The 18,604-nt window shown below is 44.8% G+C and overlaps 1 protein-coding gene across 2 annotated transcripts in view; it reads left to right on the top strand.

The window, feature by feature from the left end:
- Positions 1–18,604, top strand: part of GABBR2 (gamma-aminobutyric acid type B receptor subunit 2) — a 608,047-nt gene that overhangs the window by 37,796 nt on the left and 551,647 nt on the right. The window contains exon 2 of one of the 2 annotated variants that reach the window (XM_053243869.1): positions 6,909–7,103. The exons of the other annotated variant lie outside the window; for it this stretch is intronic. The gene's annotated coding sequence lies outside the window, so the exon portion shown is untranslated. The remainder of the gene's footprint in view (positions 1–6,908; positions 7,104–18,604) is intronic. 2 annotated transcript variants of the gene reach the window in all.

Here is an 18,604-nt window from a genome sequence, read left to right as displayed (position 1 = left end):
TATGAAGGAACATAGTAGAAGTTCAAAAAATTATGACACTTCCTCACAATATCACTCAATGAAGCTGGCAGTATATTTAGGACTGATAAAGGAAGTACTTCATGTAGTGCATAATTGACTTAGCTCCTTGCTGTGACGGTGCTGCCTCTAAGAATCCGCGTGTGGTGCCAGGATACACACGTTGTCCGTGCATATATGGGTGCCATTTGCATGGTGTTGCTGACCATGCACATGGCACCCATGCATGTGTGGACACCATGTGTGTGCCGATGCCACACGTGGCGGTAGCACTGTCACAGCATGGAGCTGCATGCAGGCGCAGAGAGCAGGTAAGGACCTGCTTCCCTCTTTTTAAAAGATCCCACTTATTGTTCCCCTCCTTGCAGTGCCAAACCGATTCAGCATCCAAACCAGTTCAGAGCCAAACCAGTGCACGAACCAAGCTGCACACCCCTACTTCCAAGGCAAAATACAGTCTGAGCTGACAGGTTTTATGACAGGTTTTAGGGGATTGGTCCGCCCTGGGAATAGCATCTGCATGCTTGCATGAAGAAGGTTCCAGATTCCCTCCCTGGTATCTCCAGATAGGGTTGAGAGAGACTCTTGCCTGTAACCTTGGAGAAGCCACTGCCAGTCAGTGTAGGCAAGACTGAGCTAGCTGGACTAGTGGTCGGACTCTAGAAGGCAGCTTCCTATGTTGCTAAGATACAAAGTACTGCAAGAAATACTTAACCTACTAATAAATCAACTAAGTTCTGCAAAATAAGATAAAGTATCCCCTCTTGTCTAATAGTGTTTGCTATTATTGGGGTCATCTTAATGCCTAATGGAGCAACTGGCTTGCCTGAAAAAATCTCAGTGAGGCAGGCTGGGTAAAAATGGAAAATTATTTTTTTTAAATTGGATTTTTATTTAAATAAGATTTTTAAAAATTATTATAATGTTTATTATATACACGCGCACACACACAAAATACTAAAGTTCTCATTTAAAGAAATTATATGTTAAAATTATATCTCATCACAGACATGCTACATCTATACTTAGTCTTTTAAAAAGGAATTAATGGCTCTCTCACACTGAGTTAACTGACAATCAAAGTAGGCTTTCAATTCAGCTTCATCTCAATAAAATATGCCTGATCTGCTGACATTGACCAACTCTTGTATCTGTAAACATCTGGGCTTTCAGTTTCTGTTTCTAAGCAGACAAAATGTGCAAAGTCACTGGCTGGATAGTAGGATTGTTGTTTGTGGTGGAGCTGGGCCATGGCAGAGGAGTTAGAGAAGACAGAGTTGCAGTAGTACCCGGTGCAGGTGCTGCTAGTTGGTCAATGAGAGGCACCAACGGCGGAGCATGACTGCCGGTGGCCCATGTGCGGCCGCGGCCCTGCTCACCCCGCCCCCCACGTCTGATGGCAGATGTGGGGCTAGGCACGCCCCCACATCTGACAGCAGACGCAGGGGTGTGGTCTGGCTCCCGAATGGAGCCGCAAGGCTCCGTTCGGTAGCAGATGGAGTCTAGCTCCTGAAAGGGCTGCGCGTCCCCTTCGGGGTGCTAAATGGAGGTTGGCACTGCCTTAAAGGCAGGGAAGAGCTGCTCCTGGCCATGCCGTGAATGCAGCAGCCATTTAACTCTTGAATGGGGGCTGTGCGGCCCCCGCTTAGGAGCTAAACCACCATCCTCGCGTGTCGTGGCCCCTGATTGGGCATGGCCCGGGTTCTTTGAATGCGTTGGCCCAATGGTGGCTCTGCCCCGAGAGGCACCTTTAAGCAAAACGTACTTGCCCCCACTCCAGCTGCAACTGCAAGCTGCTCCGAGCAGCAGCGCACTGCCCAGCACTCCCTGAGGCGGGAGATCAGCTCTGCCACTCACCTGACTGCAGGTGGGAGATCAGCTCTGCAGAAGCCAGGTGAGTGGTAGAGCTGATCCCTGCCGCAGGCAGTGGTGGTGGCGTGCTGCTGCTCAGAGCAGCTTGCAGGTGTGGTCAGAGCAGAGGTAAGCACCTACTAATTTATGCTTAAAAGTGCCAATTGCTGCGCCCCCCCCCCAGGCACCTACACCGGCTGCTACTGCAGAGACATAATATAGGAAAGGAGATGGAGTAGAAACAAACAGTGGAAAGAAAAAGGGAAAGCATTATTCAGTACGCAGTGTCCTATATTCCTCCAGACTTTGCCACAGAAAAACTTTCATGCACTGGCACGGCCAGGGGAATGGGGGCCGAAGTTCACCCTGTTGCCTTGCTGGGCATGTGCAGCAAGGGAGAGAAAGGAAAACAGATGCACCCAACCAGCAAATGCCAGCTGGGAATGAGCTCCAGAGGGCTTGCGCTTTCCTTCCGGGTCATATCCTCCAGCATGGGAATGAGCTCCAGAGGGATCGCAGAGGAATTAATGGGAAGGGGGTCACGTGCAAGAGGGTGTGACCAGAGCCCCAGGAAGGGCTGTGTGAGCCCTCTGGAGCTCATTCCCAGCTGGCCGTTGTTGGCTGGTGCATGTTGTTCCTCCCCCCCCCCCGCCCTTTTCTCCCTCCAGCAAGGGAAAGAAAGGAAAATAGATATATCCATCTAGCAGGCTGGGAAATGAGTACTGTGAGCCTCATTTGGGGGGCGAGCTGAGGCAGGTGGCTCCCAGGAGCTGGGCAGCCTGGGTTCTTTGAACCCATCTTCTCTATTATAGCGCCACCCCTGCTTTCATGGCTTCTGGGTGTAAGAGGGAACCTAACTGGGAATATTTTGAATAAATTCCTTCTCTGGGAAAAGGGAAAGCATGTCAAGTGTAAGCAGTGCAACAAGGGCAGCTTGACACAGGTAATGAATAAAGGTATCCATTACACAAAAACCCAGGTATTATGTACTTTCCCCTAAATTAGTAAAAATCAACTTCTCTAAAAAAATTACATGAAGTATGCCCTCCTAGATGATGTGAGTGCTCTATTGAGTTGTAAATTAATATGTTTTAGTGATCAGATTTGCACTTATTTTAAAGAAATATATGAAGAAGCATCAGTGAAAAACTTAATTTAAATCAATGATTTAAATTGGGAGTTTCTTTTGGTGATTTAAATCAATACACCCTGCAGTGAGGATACTCTAAAAGCTGAATTGCAAGAGAAAGATTAGTATAAACTGACTCATAACTGCAATACTTCTTACCATATATAGTTGCATTTTGAGAATATGAACCTTCAGTGTCCCAGACCAATTTTATATTTTCTGTATTCATGGAATTACAGTTTTGTAAAGGGATAGTACTTGCAAGAATGTTGATAATTTGAATAACTGATATTTCTGTGACTCTGTATTGCTGTTTGCACATTTCTGCAAATTGAGGAACTACTGTAAAACCTTTTTTTAATTTACAAATGTGTGTACACAGATTCAGTACCATGAGCTATTATATCCTGATGAAATAGGCTATATTCACAGAAGCTTATGCCACAATACATTTGTTAATGTTAAGGTGCCACAAGACTCTTTGCAGTTTGACACACCTGCTAAAAAAGCTAATCTATTCTTGTTATTATTTATATCCTACTTTATATGATATTCCCAATTGGCTAAAAAGTTTAAAATATAATATGCAAGTTACAGTATCACAAAATTAAAACAAAACATTAAAACAGCATATCATCATCTGTAAAGAGAGGATATATTTGTATCTGTAAAGAGAGCATATTGTATTCTCTACTATGTATGGCAACAGCATACCCGACAAGTGGAAGCAACATACAGGTGGTAAAATGTTTAGTTCTTATTAAACTCTAAATGAATTTTGATAGCTATAAGGCAGAACTTGGCCACATTATAGGATCTAAAGTCATTCTGATATATATTAAATAACCACAGCATCAAACCAGCCCTGCAGTCGGAGACCAAAGTTGTGGGAGAATGTTGCCTTTGCCTGTTGCTGAAAAACATACAAGGCTGGGAGGGAGTGAACAGCCACGGGGAGAGTGCTGCACAGTATGGGACCAGAGAACTCCCTGTTCCACATGTACAACAACTGAGTCTCCCTTGGTGTTGGCATGTTGAACAGCTCTGCTGACCTTGTGTCGTGAGCCATCATCTGAGGGTAAAAAATGGTCCTTCAGATACTTGGGGCCTAAGCCATTAAGGGCTTTAAAGGTAATTACCAGCCCCTTGAATTGGGTCCAGAAACACTCAGGCAGCCAATGCAGCTCCTTAGGGGTCGGAATAAAATGCCGGAATAAAATTACATGGGTAACTGTAGCCATGATTTGGGCTGCTTTAACAGAGGCATAGTGTCCAGATTATGAGAAGTAATAGTTTGACTCTGTTTTAACCCTATTTGAAATACTGTGTCCATTTCTGAGCACTGTATTTTAAGGGCATTGATAAACTGGAACGAGTTCAAAGGACTGCAACAAAGATGGTAAGGGGTCTGGAAACCAAGGCCTATGATGAATGATTAGAGGAGCTGGATATATTAAGCAAGAAGAAGAGAAGACCAAGGGAATATATGGTTGTCATCTTCAAATATCTGAAGGGCTCTCATATTAAACTAATTTAACATGAAATTAATTTCATATTAGGAAATTCCACCCGATATCAGCCTGAATCTGTTTCATTGTAATTGGTTCTAGTCCTGCCATCAAGAGCAACAGAGAATAACCAATTACAATGAAACAGATTCAGGATGACGTTTGGAAGAATTTTCTAATGGTCACCTAATGGAGCAGTGGGGAAGTAACTTGCCTAGGGAGCAAGAGGTTGCTGGTTCGAATCCCCGCCGTTATGTTTACCAGACTATGGGAAACATCTAGATCTGGAAGCAGTGATATAGGAAGATGCTGAAAGGCATCATCTGAAACTGCGCAGGAGATGGCAACGGTAAACCCCTCCTGTATTCTACAAAAGACAACCACAGGGCTCTGTGGTCACCAGGAGTCAACACCGACTTGAAGGCACAACTTTACCTTAAGAGCTCTTTGAACGTGAATACAGTCTGCCTCATGTAGTGATGGGCTCTCCTCCTATAGATAGATGTTTTCAAACATAAGCTGGATTGCCATCTGTAGGGGATGTTGTAGCAGTTTCCTGCACTGAGCAAGGGAGAGGACTAGAACAGGGATTCTCAACGCTGAAGTCCGATAACATCTGGGGACCCAACATTGAGAATCTCTGGACTAGAAGATCTACAAGACTCCTTCCAACTCTAAAATCCCACAATTCTACCTTATATTTTTTCAAGATCCTCATAAGAGACAAGTGAGGCAGGAGCATTCTAGACAGATGTTCCTTGGCAAGTCAAAATAAGGCAACAAATCTATATAATCAGCACTATACACCAGAAAATGAAACACACTGAACCACTACAGTAATGAACCTAAGAGATAGCAATTGAGTGTTCAGGAACAGTAGACAGGTCACAGTATATCTTAGACATATTTATTAGGAAATAAGCAAACCTTGGGTTGCCAGCTTTCTTTCTGGCTGGGCATCTTTAACAGCAGTTTGACAACCATAAATGAAGTTTTCCTACCACTGCACATGCTGTAATCAGCCTCATCTGTTGAATTTCTGCCTGTCATGTAAAGATTGAAGAGCCCTTTCTTTTTATTTTTTTAAAAAAGACAACTCTAGGAATAACAGATACTATGTATTGCTTGGGGCATTATGATAAGAGGGAACAAGCAGAAGGTGCTGAAAAATACTCTGTTTACCTGAATCCTAGTCTCTCCCCCCACCCCCACCAACTTAAATTCAGAGTCCTGTTCCTTTTGAGCAGATATAACCAGTATTTAAACTCTGCTTTTTAAGGGGACTGTCTTAAATTCAGAGTAGTCTTCAATTCGGGTAAATATGGTACAACTCATAGGTTCTAAAACAACATATATCATCTTCTTAGAGGATGTTAAAAAGTGTGTGTGTGTGTGTGTGTGTTTAATGTGTGCATGTGAATACATCTGTGCTTTTGGGGCAAATGGCCACCAAACTGGCTCAGAAACATTAAAATTATAGTACATTAAAATCCCAGGTAATTCAAATCAGTTAAATAGCAGTAAAAATTTAAAAAGCCAACCACAGATGAAAACAACCCAGGGGGAAGAAAATCCTTATTCATTTATATAAATATAAATAAAATAAAAATAATATGGTCTTTCCAATCCCTCATATAGAAAATAGGAAGAATCCGGGTGTAGTCCCTGAGTGGGTGAGTTCCAGAGTCTAGATACCACTACTGAGAAGGCCCTTTCCTGCATATCCACCAGCTTTAACCTTAATCATATTAATCTTCATGGTATTTTAATTTTCTAAGCAACCCAGTTATTAATGGAAAGGTAACATAAATTGTTCTCCAGATATGGTTGATAACTTTTGAATTGTCACGTTAGCTGTGCTTTTAACAACCATTTGCTCTTCTGTAAGTAGTCAGTGAGTATTTTTCATGCTGGCAAAGAGAGTCACCTGCTGATTTCTGGACATCAAGCTGCTTTCAGTGCACAAGAGCAGAGTGGGCAGATTTTTCTGTCTGGTTGGCAGTCCTATTTCCAAACTTCATTTCCTAGTGTCAGTGTGTGATGCTACACTATGACTTTTTTTTAAAAAGCCAACATAGTTGAGGTTTCATTTAAAAAAAAAGCACAGTTTTCTTCTATCCCACCCCCTTGTGCAACAATAACACTTTGGAAGTCAGTACATAAACCCCTTGGGGCTAAGGAACTCCTCTTTGCTTCAAGAGATCTGATCTCAGAGCAATACAGACACAAGTTGTTCAATTTAGCTGGAGTTCATGTGAGTTAAATATATTCATTACTAAGCCTTTTTAGTGTGCCTAGAATAGATGTGTGCCCTGCAATGCATTAACACCAGGTGGGTGGGGAGAAAGAAGAAAGTAGTTTGCCAGTCACACTGATATCCATGTTACTCGCTGCTTTCCTAGATTCCCTGTCATCCACAAGAAATGTCTTGATGGCACTGGGACCAGCAACATCAACACCCAACTCAACATGCTGTCCAAAAACCACCTTCCTGCTCCACTTGCTTGAAAACACTCAGCCCCTCCCCACACACAGCAAGGCTCTGGTGTGAGTCCACAGGACAAGACCAGACAGCAGGTCCAGGAGATAGGCATCAGGTACGAACAATAATCCTCGCATATTTCTCCTTCATTTGCAAATGACATTCAGTTTCCACTTAACTCTGCCCTCTCCAAAGGATAGATTAGGTGTTCAGGTTGGAGCACTTGAAGATTTATACTAAAGCTTCTGACTTGAGCCAAGTGTTTGAGTGTACCAGTGTAAACAAGAAAGTATAAAATAGGAGTGAGTGGTTGTAGTTCACATAGTGGGCATTCACACAGTGGGAGCTCTGGTCAATTTGGGAGTGCTGGTGTATGTCTCTTGCTTGCTTATTTTATTGCCTATCATTTTTGTATCCTGCCTTTCCTTCATGAAGTTCAGGGTCATGTACATTTTTCCTGTTATCTATTTTATCTTCCCATCAACTCTGTGAGGTAAATTAGGACAAAATATAGTGATTGGCTCAAAGTTACCCAGGTTCATAGTCAAACAGAAATTTCAACCCAAGTCTCCATGGGCCAAGTTTGTTTGTTTGTTTATTAAATTTATACCCCGCCCAAACTTACGTCTCTGGGCAGCTCAGCATTCAACAAAGTTCAACATTCTATCCATTAACACCACACCAGTTATTTCAAACAGTGGCATTTATAAACGGACATCACAGTGCTTTATGGTGTTTACGGTGACAAACACCAGTGTATATGCAGTGTGTAAGGTGCAAATTGGCAGCTACCAATTAAATTTACTCTTGGAATCTACAGCTTGGTGATTCTTGCTGAGAAGAGAAAGCAGATTAATACTGAGTGGAAGCAGTTCATCAACATTCATTGCTGATATGTGCAAATTTTGTTGGAACAAAGCATGGTTAATAGCCATTCTGTTGCCACAAGCTGATCTCCTCTGTAAATTGTTGTAGTAGTTGAGTTCATTAAATGCTTTTGAGCTTGCCAGTGCTGAGGAGTAGAGTCCTTTACTCATGAGCCAGTTAAAAACTCTTTCTTAAATGATTTAATTTAATATGCTAAATAAATTAGATCTCGATCTTCAGCAGCCGCCGGGACTGGGAAAGATGTTACTCGGGAACCCTCCCCTGGAACTCAAAGGAAAATTCATCTGGGTTGGGTGATATAAACCCAATAGCCCACATACACCTTGCCATGGCTAATACTCTCGGGAGAGAATGGTCCATTGGGAGAAGGGGCATTTGACAGAAACATCTATTGCAGGTTTTGTACCTTGCATTAAATGGTTCAAATGCTTTTGCTGGCTGCTTCTGCAGCCCAGTTACATTTTCCTTCCTGGATTGCCTTATTCATGAGTCACGGTCAAGAAACAAAAACATGCTTTCACCCTGGGAAAGCAGGCTCCCTTCCCCAACCGTACCAGTAAAAGATAGATTCCAAGAGAAAAACCTGAAAACCAGTCTTAGTCATTTCCTAATAGTCTAAACCTATACATCCATATGCACTCATTCATCCTGGGGACAGAAACGGGGCCTTGGGAAAGAAATAAAACCTCCTGTTTACCATTGCCACCTCCTGCGCAGTATGAGATGATGCCTTTTAGCATCTTCCTATATCGCTGCTGCCCGATACAGTACCAGTGGACATTCGAACTGGAAACCTTCTGCTTGTTAGTCAAGCATTTCCACACTGCGCCCCTTAAAGTGTCAACACAAATTCACAGGGGTGCAACTGCACTCTTGTGCACACACACACACCCTGGATCTGCCCCTGCCTGCAAGGTAAAGACTACCTCCCCCACACACATTTACTGTAGGGAATGCTCTTTACAAGTATTCCCCCCAAGCTGGCTCGCAAACCAGTTTGGCCCAATTCGATGGACCAGTTTTGTCAAGCCCAAACAAGGGCTAGATCGGTTCACACAGCCCTAAGTCCATTACTCTAACCACTAAACCATATTAATAAGGACTGAATGATATTGGAAGATCTGAATTGATGGCTTTAATGGCTCCTTGAGGAATCTAGGAAGGAATGCAGTCAGACATGCTACTAAAGCAGACACAGGCAATGGGGATTCTTATCTATCAGACTCAGAAGAGCTTTAAAGAATTACATGGGAAGTCAATTTTAGGGTGTTGGTGGTCTTTCTGCCTGACCCCTGAAAGGAAATAGGTTCATGGTCAGGTCCCTTGCACATATGACTTTTCTGATCTCTTTCTTGCCATGCATACACGTATCTCTCCTGGACTTCAAAATACAGGTCCTCCATATCAGGCACTTCATGAAGGGGTGCAGTGGGGGAGGTCCAGAGAGTCCAAAAAGCAAACCTCCATAACAAATTAATATTTAATAAATTAATTGATTTAATTTAATATGTTTTTCTTGTATGTGAATTTAGTCAAATAGTGGAATCTTAAGAGTACTACTTTTCTGCAAAAATTGGACAGAAAAATGATGTATAAATTTAAATAAATAAAGCATATTGATTATTCCCAGAAAAATTTAGATTTCTAAAATAAAACTCTTTTTGCTTAACCAGTGGTGTAAAATTGAACAGCACCAACAATTTAATGCAGCAATAGACCAAACATTAGCATTTAGAGTGTTTTCCTACAGCCTGAACATTCTTCAAAAGCATTAATAAGTTAATGTTAACATTTGCCTGCTTTCAGGTAAATAGGTGCTATGACTAATTTTTCAGAATAAAAACCAAGAATTTCACACACAGAGGTTAAATGTTTTGCTCTTTGAGAAAGTCTATGTTAAATTTTCCACCCACAGACTTGACCCGAAATCTTTTGAAGTTAACAGCAAAATTCCATTGACTTGAGTGGTACAGAATCAGAAGATGGCTTTCATTCTTTGAGCAACACAGCCGAAAAATAGGAAGAAAGCTAACTGTGAATTCCAGTGTATTTTCCCTCCAAGAATAAATGCATGTTAACAATTGCTCTTTAGCCCTGCTTTGTCTTCTAATGGAGGCCCACCTGAGGATATCTGAGTATTTATGTGTTTTTGAGGTGTGGTCAAACTTCCCAGCAGCCTCTATAAAGGAAGCAGGAAGACACAGCTAGCAGCAGGAATGTACTGAGATTGAAAGCAGCCCTGGGATGAGATTTGAGATGGCACCTGTCCCCAGTTGGACTACCTTTGCCAGCAGCATCTACCCAACTCCCTGCTGGCTGCAGTCTGATGATGTCACAGAGCCAGCATGCTGCCCCATGCAAGTGTGAGAACAGGCATGCCTTAAAGGGGTCAACTGTTCTCTCTGGGATGGAGAAACTCCACATTGGTTTGGCAACACAGCCAGTGCTGGGTGAGTGGCAAATGCAAGGTGGTGATGGGAGGGGCCATCAGGAAGTCTCTGGAGACCCATGACTCAGGGCTTTTGCCCCCCCACCATAGCCAAATGGTGGCTATGCCACTGGCTAATAGTTTGCTCAACAATTTATGTTGGTAATTTCTGAGTTCTGAAGTCTCTGAAGGGTGATTTTGTTTGCCCTGTCTCCTTGCCCTCCCTTCATTTTGTTTCTTTTCCAAGCCTCACATTTGCCTTAAATCTTACATAGTTCTGTCTTCAAAAATCCAGCCTGTGGCTTGCCAGTTTGGTCTCTGTTTTCTTTGTCATACCCTGCCCAAACCTTCACCCTTCCCCTTGATCCAGTTATATTGTCCATGTTTCATCTTGCTCTTGACAATCTGCATGTGTTGTGTTCTTTTGTGCTGATCTCCTGTGTGATGGACTATAGGAGCCAGTTCTAGCAGATAATGACATCATTGCACAACAGTGTATGCAAGGGGTCTCTTGAGACAATCTAATATCCTTTCCATAACATGACACTGTGACAATATACTGTGTCAGGTGGGGGTGCTGTTGCCTCCATATTCTTTTTAAGGGATCAAGGTGTGGTTATAAAGCAGGTGGTTTCTGACAATAATTGACAATTACAGGTTTAAATTCCAATTAAAACTATATTTTATTGAATACAAAATGAGATTTGAATCATATTTGTGTGCTGGGCATTCCCATGTGACTCAGCACATTAGATGAAACACATGACTGGGTGCTTACAAGGGATGTACAAAATGTTTCAAGCTCAAAATGGGCCATTTCGAGCTCAAAACCCCTTAAAATAAAGGGCCTGTCTTGAACAGAACATTTTGAGTGTTTTGAGTGCCATTTTGGAGGTCTGTTTTTCCCTTGCTAATTGGTTTTTTGGCACTGGCTTGTGATTGGCTTGTGATCTCCTTGCTTCTTGGTTGGCTTGTTATAGAAATCAAGTGTTGTCATGGGCAATTGTGCCCCCATTGGTTGGAGGGAGGAAGAAGGAAGGGGGAACAAAAAAGGAGGGCATCTTAAAATGTATTCAAAGGGACTGGGAGGCAGAAGGAGCCCTTGCATCAGGAGAGGAGGGAGGAATCAAGAGAAATTTGATTTTGTTGATTCCTTTTAGGAACATAGGAAGCTGGTGTATACCGAGTCAGACCATTGGTCCATCTGCTCAGTATTTTCTAAACAGACTGGCAGTGGCTTCTTCAAGGTTGCAAGGAATCTCTCTTGGCCCTATCTTTGAGATGCCAGGCAGGGAATGTGCAGCCTTCTGCGTGCAAGCATGCAGATGCTCTTCCCAGAGGGGCTCCATCCCCTAAGGGGAATATTTTATAGTGCTCACACATGTAGTCTCCCATTCATATGCAACCAGGGCAGACCCTGCTTAGCAAAGGGACAGGTCATGCTTGCTACCACAAGACCAGCTCTCCTCGCATGAGATCTGTCTCCAAAATCCCCATAGTACCATGATTTAAATCTAGTCCTACTGACTAGTGATTTAAATTGTGATTAAAATCGATTTGATTTAAATCAGATCCACCCTGTATGAAAGGTTGGGGAGAAATAGCATCATTCTGAGTGAGAAAGGCTGCTAATAGATTCTGCAGTTGTGAAGCGATTCTAAAGTGGAGCTGTATAAATGACTGGAGAGCGATGGATTATGAGGCAGAGAACCTGTGCTGGAGGCATTTTCTGGCTGGACAGGTAAGTGTTGCTCGAGGAATGGAGGACCATCGTACAACTTTAAGAAACTCTGCAACCAGAATGTGGGTGTGGTGATTGGCTAGTAAATACTGCCAATCAAAAGGAATTTAAACCTGGGAAACTCCTCTGGAGATAATTCCTAAGGGAGGGGCTTTGGAATGAAGTGAACAGGTGGCTATAAAATTCAGTTGGAGTTAACTGACAGATCCGTATAGGGTTTGGTTGAGCCAGAGATAGGGACAGTTAGGGCTAGAGATGAGATCTCTGGTTAGGGTCCCTAGGATTGGACTGAGGGTGGAATTGGGAGGTTGGAGGGAAGGTTTTACACACCAGGGAAGACCTCTGTAGAGCAAGCTTGTCTATCAAATGTAAATGCAAGGAGAATATGGTTGATTACACAGGATATACAGCCAGGGAGGTTGTGTATCTCAGAAAATTGTTGAAAGGCTTAAGAAGCTTGTTATTTTCCCCTTGTGCTGGAGCTCATCATTGATGGGTTGTGGACTGAGCATGCTCAAGATACAGGACTGCAATTTTGTAGATCCACTTTCTGTTGCCAGGAGGCCCCTGTATCCCAATTTCGGTCCTGTCTCACTCAAGATAGCAGGTCACAGAGAGAGCTCTCAAACCTTTGGATTTCCCCCCCAAACAATTCTTTCTCCTTCTATTCCTCCTCCTCCCCTTCCATCTTCAATAGATTGTGCAAGGGTGGGAAAGGAGCTGCCTTAGACCTTTTTTCTGCCAGATTCCAAAACTGCCTTTTTACTTTTCTATTCAGCTACATTCGGTTTTGTAGATCCTTTGTTGTTTAGCTTCTCAGCGGGTTTTTTCTATCGCTTCCTCTATCATGGAGCTTGCTCACATGGAGGAGCTTTTAAGGGGGTCCCTCTCGGAAGCCCCCCCCCCATTCCTGCCAAGGAAACAATGTCATCCTCTCCCATTAGGGCAGAATTGGCTTCTCCTCCTCCTCCATCCATGCCCCCTCCTCTTGGAGACACAGTGGCCCTGCTCATTCCTATCGCGGCTCCTAAGAAAGACGTGAAAAAGAGTAAATATCTTCTGGACGAGCTGCCTAAAAAGAAAAAATCTCCTTCCTCCGTCTGCTTGAGTGAGCATCTCCTGATAAAGGATGTGAGACTTGATGTGTGAGCACTGCAAGACATTCCCCTCAGGGGATGAAGCCGCTCTGGGAAGAGCAGAAGGTTTCAAGTTCCCTCCCTGGTTTCTCCAAGATAGGGCTGAGAGAGATTCCTGCCTGCAACCTTGGAGAAGCCGCTGCCAGTCTGTGAAGACAATACTGAGCTAGATAGACCAATGGTCTGACTCAATATATGGCAGGCTCCTATGCTCCTATGATGTCTGCCAGAGGATGAAACCATGCATTAAAACCCGTGCTTCTAAAGGCAGGAAGCATGGAGCTGACTACCAGCGCCCGAAGGGCGTTCCCCTGGCATCCACTTCCAAAACACTAGTGGTGTTAGGTGTTGAAGGGGAACTGACTGGTCTGCGCAGTCCCACTGCACCTGGCCCTATCCCGGCGGGTGAAGAGATTTTGGTGCCAGTTCCAGCAGCGTCCATAGAGCCGCAGAGACTTTCGGCTCCGGCTGCTTTGCCGTGGCCACGGGAAAACCCAACCAGTTCTGTGGGAGGAGATCCGAGGGGTCAGGAGCCCACACCACCTATTCATATAAGTAACTCCATCTCCCCTCCATGGGGTGGGGAGTAACCCCGTCTCCCCTCCATTCTAGCTATCCCCCAGACGTGGCAGAATGGCTTAAGCAGTTTCTGGGTGAGGGAAGCTCTGCTTTTCAGGACAGTCTTCCCCTTCCTATTCTCCCCCCGCAAAGGGCTATTTTGCTGGTTCCTGCCCCCTCCAGTGGTACTGTCCAAGCTCAGACCTATCTGAAAGTGCCTCTCCTCTTTCTCCCCTGACTCAAGCCCCAGAAGGAATGTCATTCCTCTCTCAGAACAGGGCTGTTTCCTTCCTAGAAGAGTTGGACACAGGTGCAAATGAAAGCAGTCTACCTCTTCCTCCTCTGATTCTCTGCCCCGGCTCCTAAACATCTCAAGTCTCAGCCTTGAGGAAGTATCTCAACAAGCCCCTATTTCATCTCGCCTTTTCTCTTTTGCTGATTTCGAAGTTCTGTTGTCTAAAGCCAAACAGGATATTAATGATGTGATCCCTGCTGAGACTTCACCAAAATAATCTGATTTAGATAAACATGTTTTTCCTGCTTCTGCATCCTCTAAACTCCCCCCTTCTTTGGGAATCCCCCTTTGCTTGTAAAGGGGAATCCTCAGTGGATTCCCCTTTAGAAGCATTACCCCAAGCACGCCTCTAGGAGTAGATGCATTATTCTTCACTAGACAGAATAATTGTATGTATTACAGAGACCTGGTTGGGGGAGGCTGGGGGCCCAGTGTGGTCCCAGCTTCTCCCTCCAGGGTACTCTGTTGAGGAGCAGGTGAGGGACCGGGGGTGGGGATGTGGAGTGGCTGTGATCTTCAAGAATAATATCTCCCTTACCAGGATCCCTGTTAGAGTGTCAGACCATATCGAATGTGTGTACTTAAGTTTGGGGACCACGGATAGACTGGGCTTCTGTTGGTGAACTGATCGCACCGCTGCTCAACAGAGTCCCTAACTGAGCTGGTGGATTTGGTCTCGGGTTTGGTGTTGGAGTCCCCCAGGCTTGTGGTGCTGGAGGACTTCCATGTTCATTTCAGGACCAATTTGTCTGGGGCGGCTCAGGAGTTCATAGCGGCTATGATGACTATGGGCCTATCTCAAGTGGTCTTGGGACCGACGCACATTGCTGGTCACGCGCTTGATTTGGTCTTTCACTCTGATCAGGGTGGTGTTCCATGGGTGGGGAATCCTGTGATTTCCCCATTGTCATGGATGGACCACCATCTGGTTAAGGTTGGACTCACAGTCACACCTCACCTTCACAGGCGCGAGGGACCTATTAGGATGGTCCGCCCGAGGTTATTGGATCCCATAGGATTTCAAGAAGCCTTGGAGGGATTTAGTGTTGGCTCTGCTGGTGATCCTGTTGATACCCTGGTGGAGAATTGGAACAGCAAACTCACCGGGGCAGTAGACACAATCGCTCCTAAGCGTCCTCTCTGACCTGCTTCAAAACTGGCCCCTTGGTATACAGAAGAACTACGGGGGGTGAAGCGGTGCGGTAAACGACTGGAGCACAGGTGGAGAAAGACTCAGCTTGAATCCGACAGATTGCAACATAGAGCTCATTTGAAGACCTACGTTCAGGCGATACGTGCGGCAAAGAAGTGATTCTTTTCTGCCCGTATTGCATCTGCAAGCTCATGTCCGGCAGAGTTGTTCAGGGTTGTGAGAGGGCTAGTATGTGCCCCTCCTGCTTTGAATCAGAATCTGGAACCATGGATTACCCGCTGTGATGTGTTTAATGTCTGTCTCTCCCTCAGCACAGTACCTCCAGTGACTGTCCCCTGTCTCCCCACCCCCTCAGCACAGTACCTCCAGTGACTGTTGCTGGTGTCTATCGTTTGTTTCTTTTTAGAATGTGAGCCCTTTGGGGGTAGGGATCCATCATATTTATGTGTTATTTCTCTGTGTAAAGTGCCCTGAGCCATTTTTGGAAGGACAGTATAGAAATTGAGATAATAATAATAATAATGACTATGATGAATTCTTTGTGGAAAAAATCTCTCGTATTTGGGCCGACTTAGATTCCGTCTCCACAATTACTTCAGTGTCTGATGTGGAGGTGTCCAGCGACTCCTCTTATGTGGTTAGGCTGGATCAGTTCCAGTTTGTGACTCCTGAGGTTGTGGACAAGATGATTGGAACGGTGCGGCCCACCACCTGTCCTCTGACCCTTGCCCGACATGGCTTATACTATTTGGCAGGGGGGTTGTTGTAGAAGGCCTGGTAGAAATTATAAATGCGTCTCTGAGGGAAGGTAGGATGCCTACTAGTCTTAAGGAGGCAATTATTAGACTGCTTCTGAAGAAGCCTACCTTGGATCCCTCAGAGCTGAGTAACTACAGGCCTGTCTCCAATCTTCCGTGGCTAGGCAAGGTAATTGAGAAGGTGGTGGCCTCCCAGCTCCAGACAGTCTTGGAGGAAACTGATTATCTAGACCTATTTCAAACTGGCTTTTGGGCAGGCTATGGGGTGGAGACTGCCTTGGTTGCCTTGATGGATGATCTCCAGTTGGGAATGGACAGAGGATCTTTTTGGACCTCTTGGTGGCTTTTGATACTGTCAACCATAGTATCCTTCTGGAGCGTCTGAGGTGATTCGGGGTGGGAGGCACAGCTCTGCAGTGGCTCCACTCCTACTTCTTTGGCAGGTTCCAGATGGTGTCCCTTGGAGACTGTTGTTCTTCAAAATCTGAACTTTTGTATGGTGTTCCTCAGGGCTCTGTATTGTCTCTGATGTTGTTTAACATCTACATGAAACCGCTGGGAGAGATCATGAGGAGCTTTGGTGCAGGGTGCTATCAGTAGGTTGATGACACCCAAATCTATTTCTCCATGTCAGCATCATCGGGAGAGGGCATAACCTCCCTAAATGCCTGCCTGGAGTCAGTAATGGGCTGGATGAGGGTTAACAAACTGAGACTGAATCCAGATAAGACGGAGTTACTCATTGTGCAGGGTCGAAATTCAAGAGATGATTTTGATCTGCCTGTTCTTGGATGGGGTCACACTTCCCCAGAAGGAACAGGTACGCAGTCTAGGGGTGCTTCTAGATCCATGTCTCTCCCTGGTGTCTCAGGTTGAGGCAGTGGCCAGAATTGCCTTCTATCAGCTTCGGCTGATACACCACCTGCGTCTGTTTCTTGAGACAGACGACCTCAAAACAGTGGTACATCTGCTTGTAACCTCCAGACTGGATTACTGCAATGCACTCTATGTGGGGCTGCCCGTGTACATAGTCCGGAAACTACAGTTGGTCCAGAATGCGGCAACCAGGCTGGTCTCTGGGTCATCTAGGAGAGATCTAGGAATTGAAGGAGTTTGACTGCTGATAGGTTTCCAGGCAAAATACAAGGTGTTGGTCATAACCTATAAAGCCCTAAACAGCTTGGGCCTGGGTATATAAGAGAACGTCTTCTTCATCATGAACCCCACCGCCCATTGAGATTATCAGGAGATGTCCGTCTGCATTTGCCACGGACTCATCTGGTGGCTACTCAGGGACAGGCCTTCTCCGTTACTGCCCCCAGGCTTTGGAATGCGCTCCCTAGTGAAATAAGATCCTCCCCATCTCTGACAATTTTTAAAAAGTCTTCAAAGACGCATCTGTTCACCCAGGCTTTTAACTGATATTGTTTTGATTGTTTTAATGTTATTTTTAGAATATTGTTTTAAAATTTTAAATTGTTGTGTTTTAAATTTCTTGTTTGTTTCTGTTTTTAACTAATATTTTACTTTTGTTTTTATCTTGTTGTAAACCAACCAGAGACGTAAGTTTTGGGCTGTATAAAAATATGATAGATAGATAGATAGATAAAAACTATTAATAGATGAAAAGTACCAAAGATCACCAGGCTATCTATTGCAATGGCTTCCATGCATGTGCGGAGGCTCGTTGTACACTCTGCAGTTACCACATGGAGGCTTGAACTGGGCTGCAGCCGTCAGCCCGGGCTGCTCTTGCGTAGGCCAGTGGGGGGTTGGAGGAGCCTCCCCCCGAGTGCCACTGCCGGGAAGGTAAGTTCCCCTCCCTCCACTGTTAGGGAATCCCCCTTTATTTGTAAAGGGGAATCCTCAGTGGATTCCACTTTACAAGCTAGGAGTGTGCAATTCGGATTTTTGGTGTTTTGATTCGGATCTGAATCGAAACACCCCTGATTTGTTTTTGGGTCTGAATCTGACCCATCCGAATCACCCTGATTCGATTCAGATCCGAATTAATCTTAATCTGAATCCGAATCAATTCTGATGAAAAATGGGTCTCAGGGCAAAAGGAGTGTGGTGGGGTGGTAGTGCCTAATGGGTGGAGGCTACCACCCAAATTACAGAGAAATTGGGCAAAGGGCTGATTTTTGGTTATTTTTTGAAGTTTTAGTGTCTTTGGAGAAGATTTGGGGCATAAAGTGGGATCTGGGGTGGAAGAGTGGGGTGGGGTGGGGTGGTAGGGCCTAATGGGTGGAGGCTACCACTAAAATTGCAAAGGGATTGGGCAAAGGGCTGATTTTTGGTGAATGGTTGAAGTTTGCTCGTCTTTAAGGTTTCCCCCCATAAGGTATAATGGAGGTGTATCGCTTCATGTTGGGGGGAAAAGGGGTGGCCTAGAGTGGTGTGGAGTTGGTGATAGTGCCCAAGGGGGGCAAGGAAGCTACCAGAATTTTTTCAAAGGGCTGATTTTTTGTGACTTGTTGAAGTTTACGCATCTTTAAGGCTTTCCTCTATAGGGAATCATGTAGGTTTCAGCAGCCCCATAACTGCACTTGGGTGGTGCTGAGGTGGCCCCGAGCAAGTGGCAGTGTAGTGAACAGAGGGTATCAGCCACCCCCATGGGTTTCTAACCCATGGGGTACAGGGTTCTGGTGTTTCTGAG

Source organism: Hemicordylus capensis, chromosome 4 (genome assembly GCF_027244095.1).
Source record: "Hemicordylus capensis ecotype Gifberg chromosome 4, rHemCap1.1.pri, whole genome shotgun sequence".
Classification (NCBI taxonomy): Eukaryota; Metazoa; Chordata; class Lepidosauria; order Squamata; family Cordylidae; genus Hemicordylus; species Hemicordylus capensis.
The sequence above is the reverse complement of the archived record's forward strand: the minus strand, read 5'-3'. Positions and strand labels throughout refer to the sequence as shown.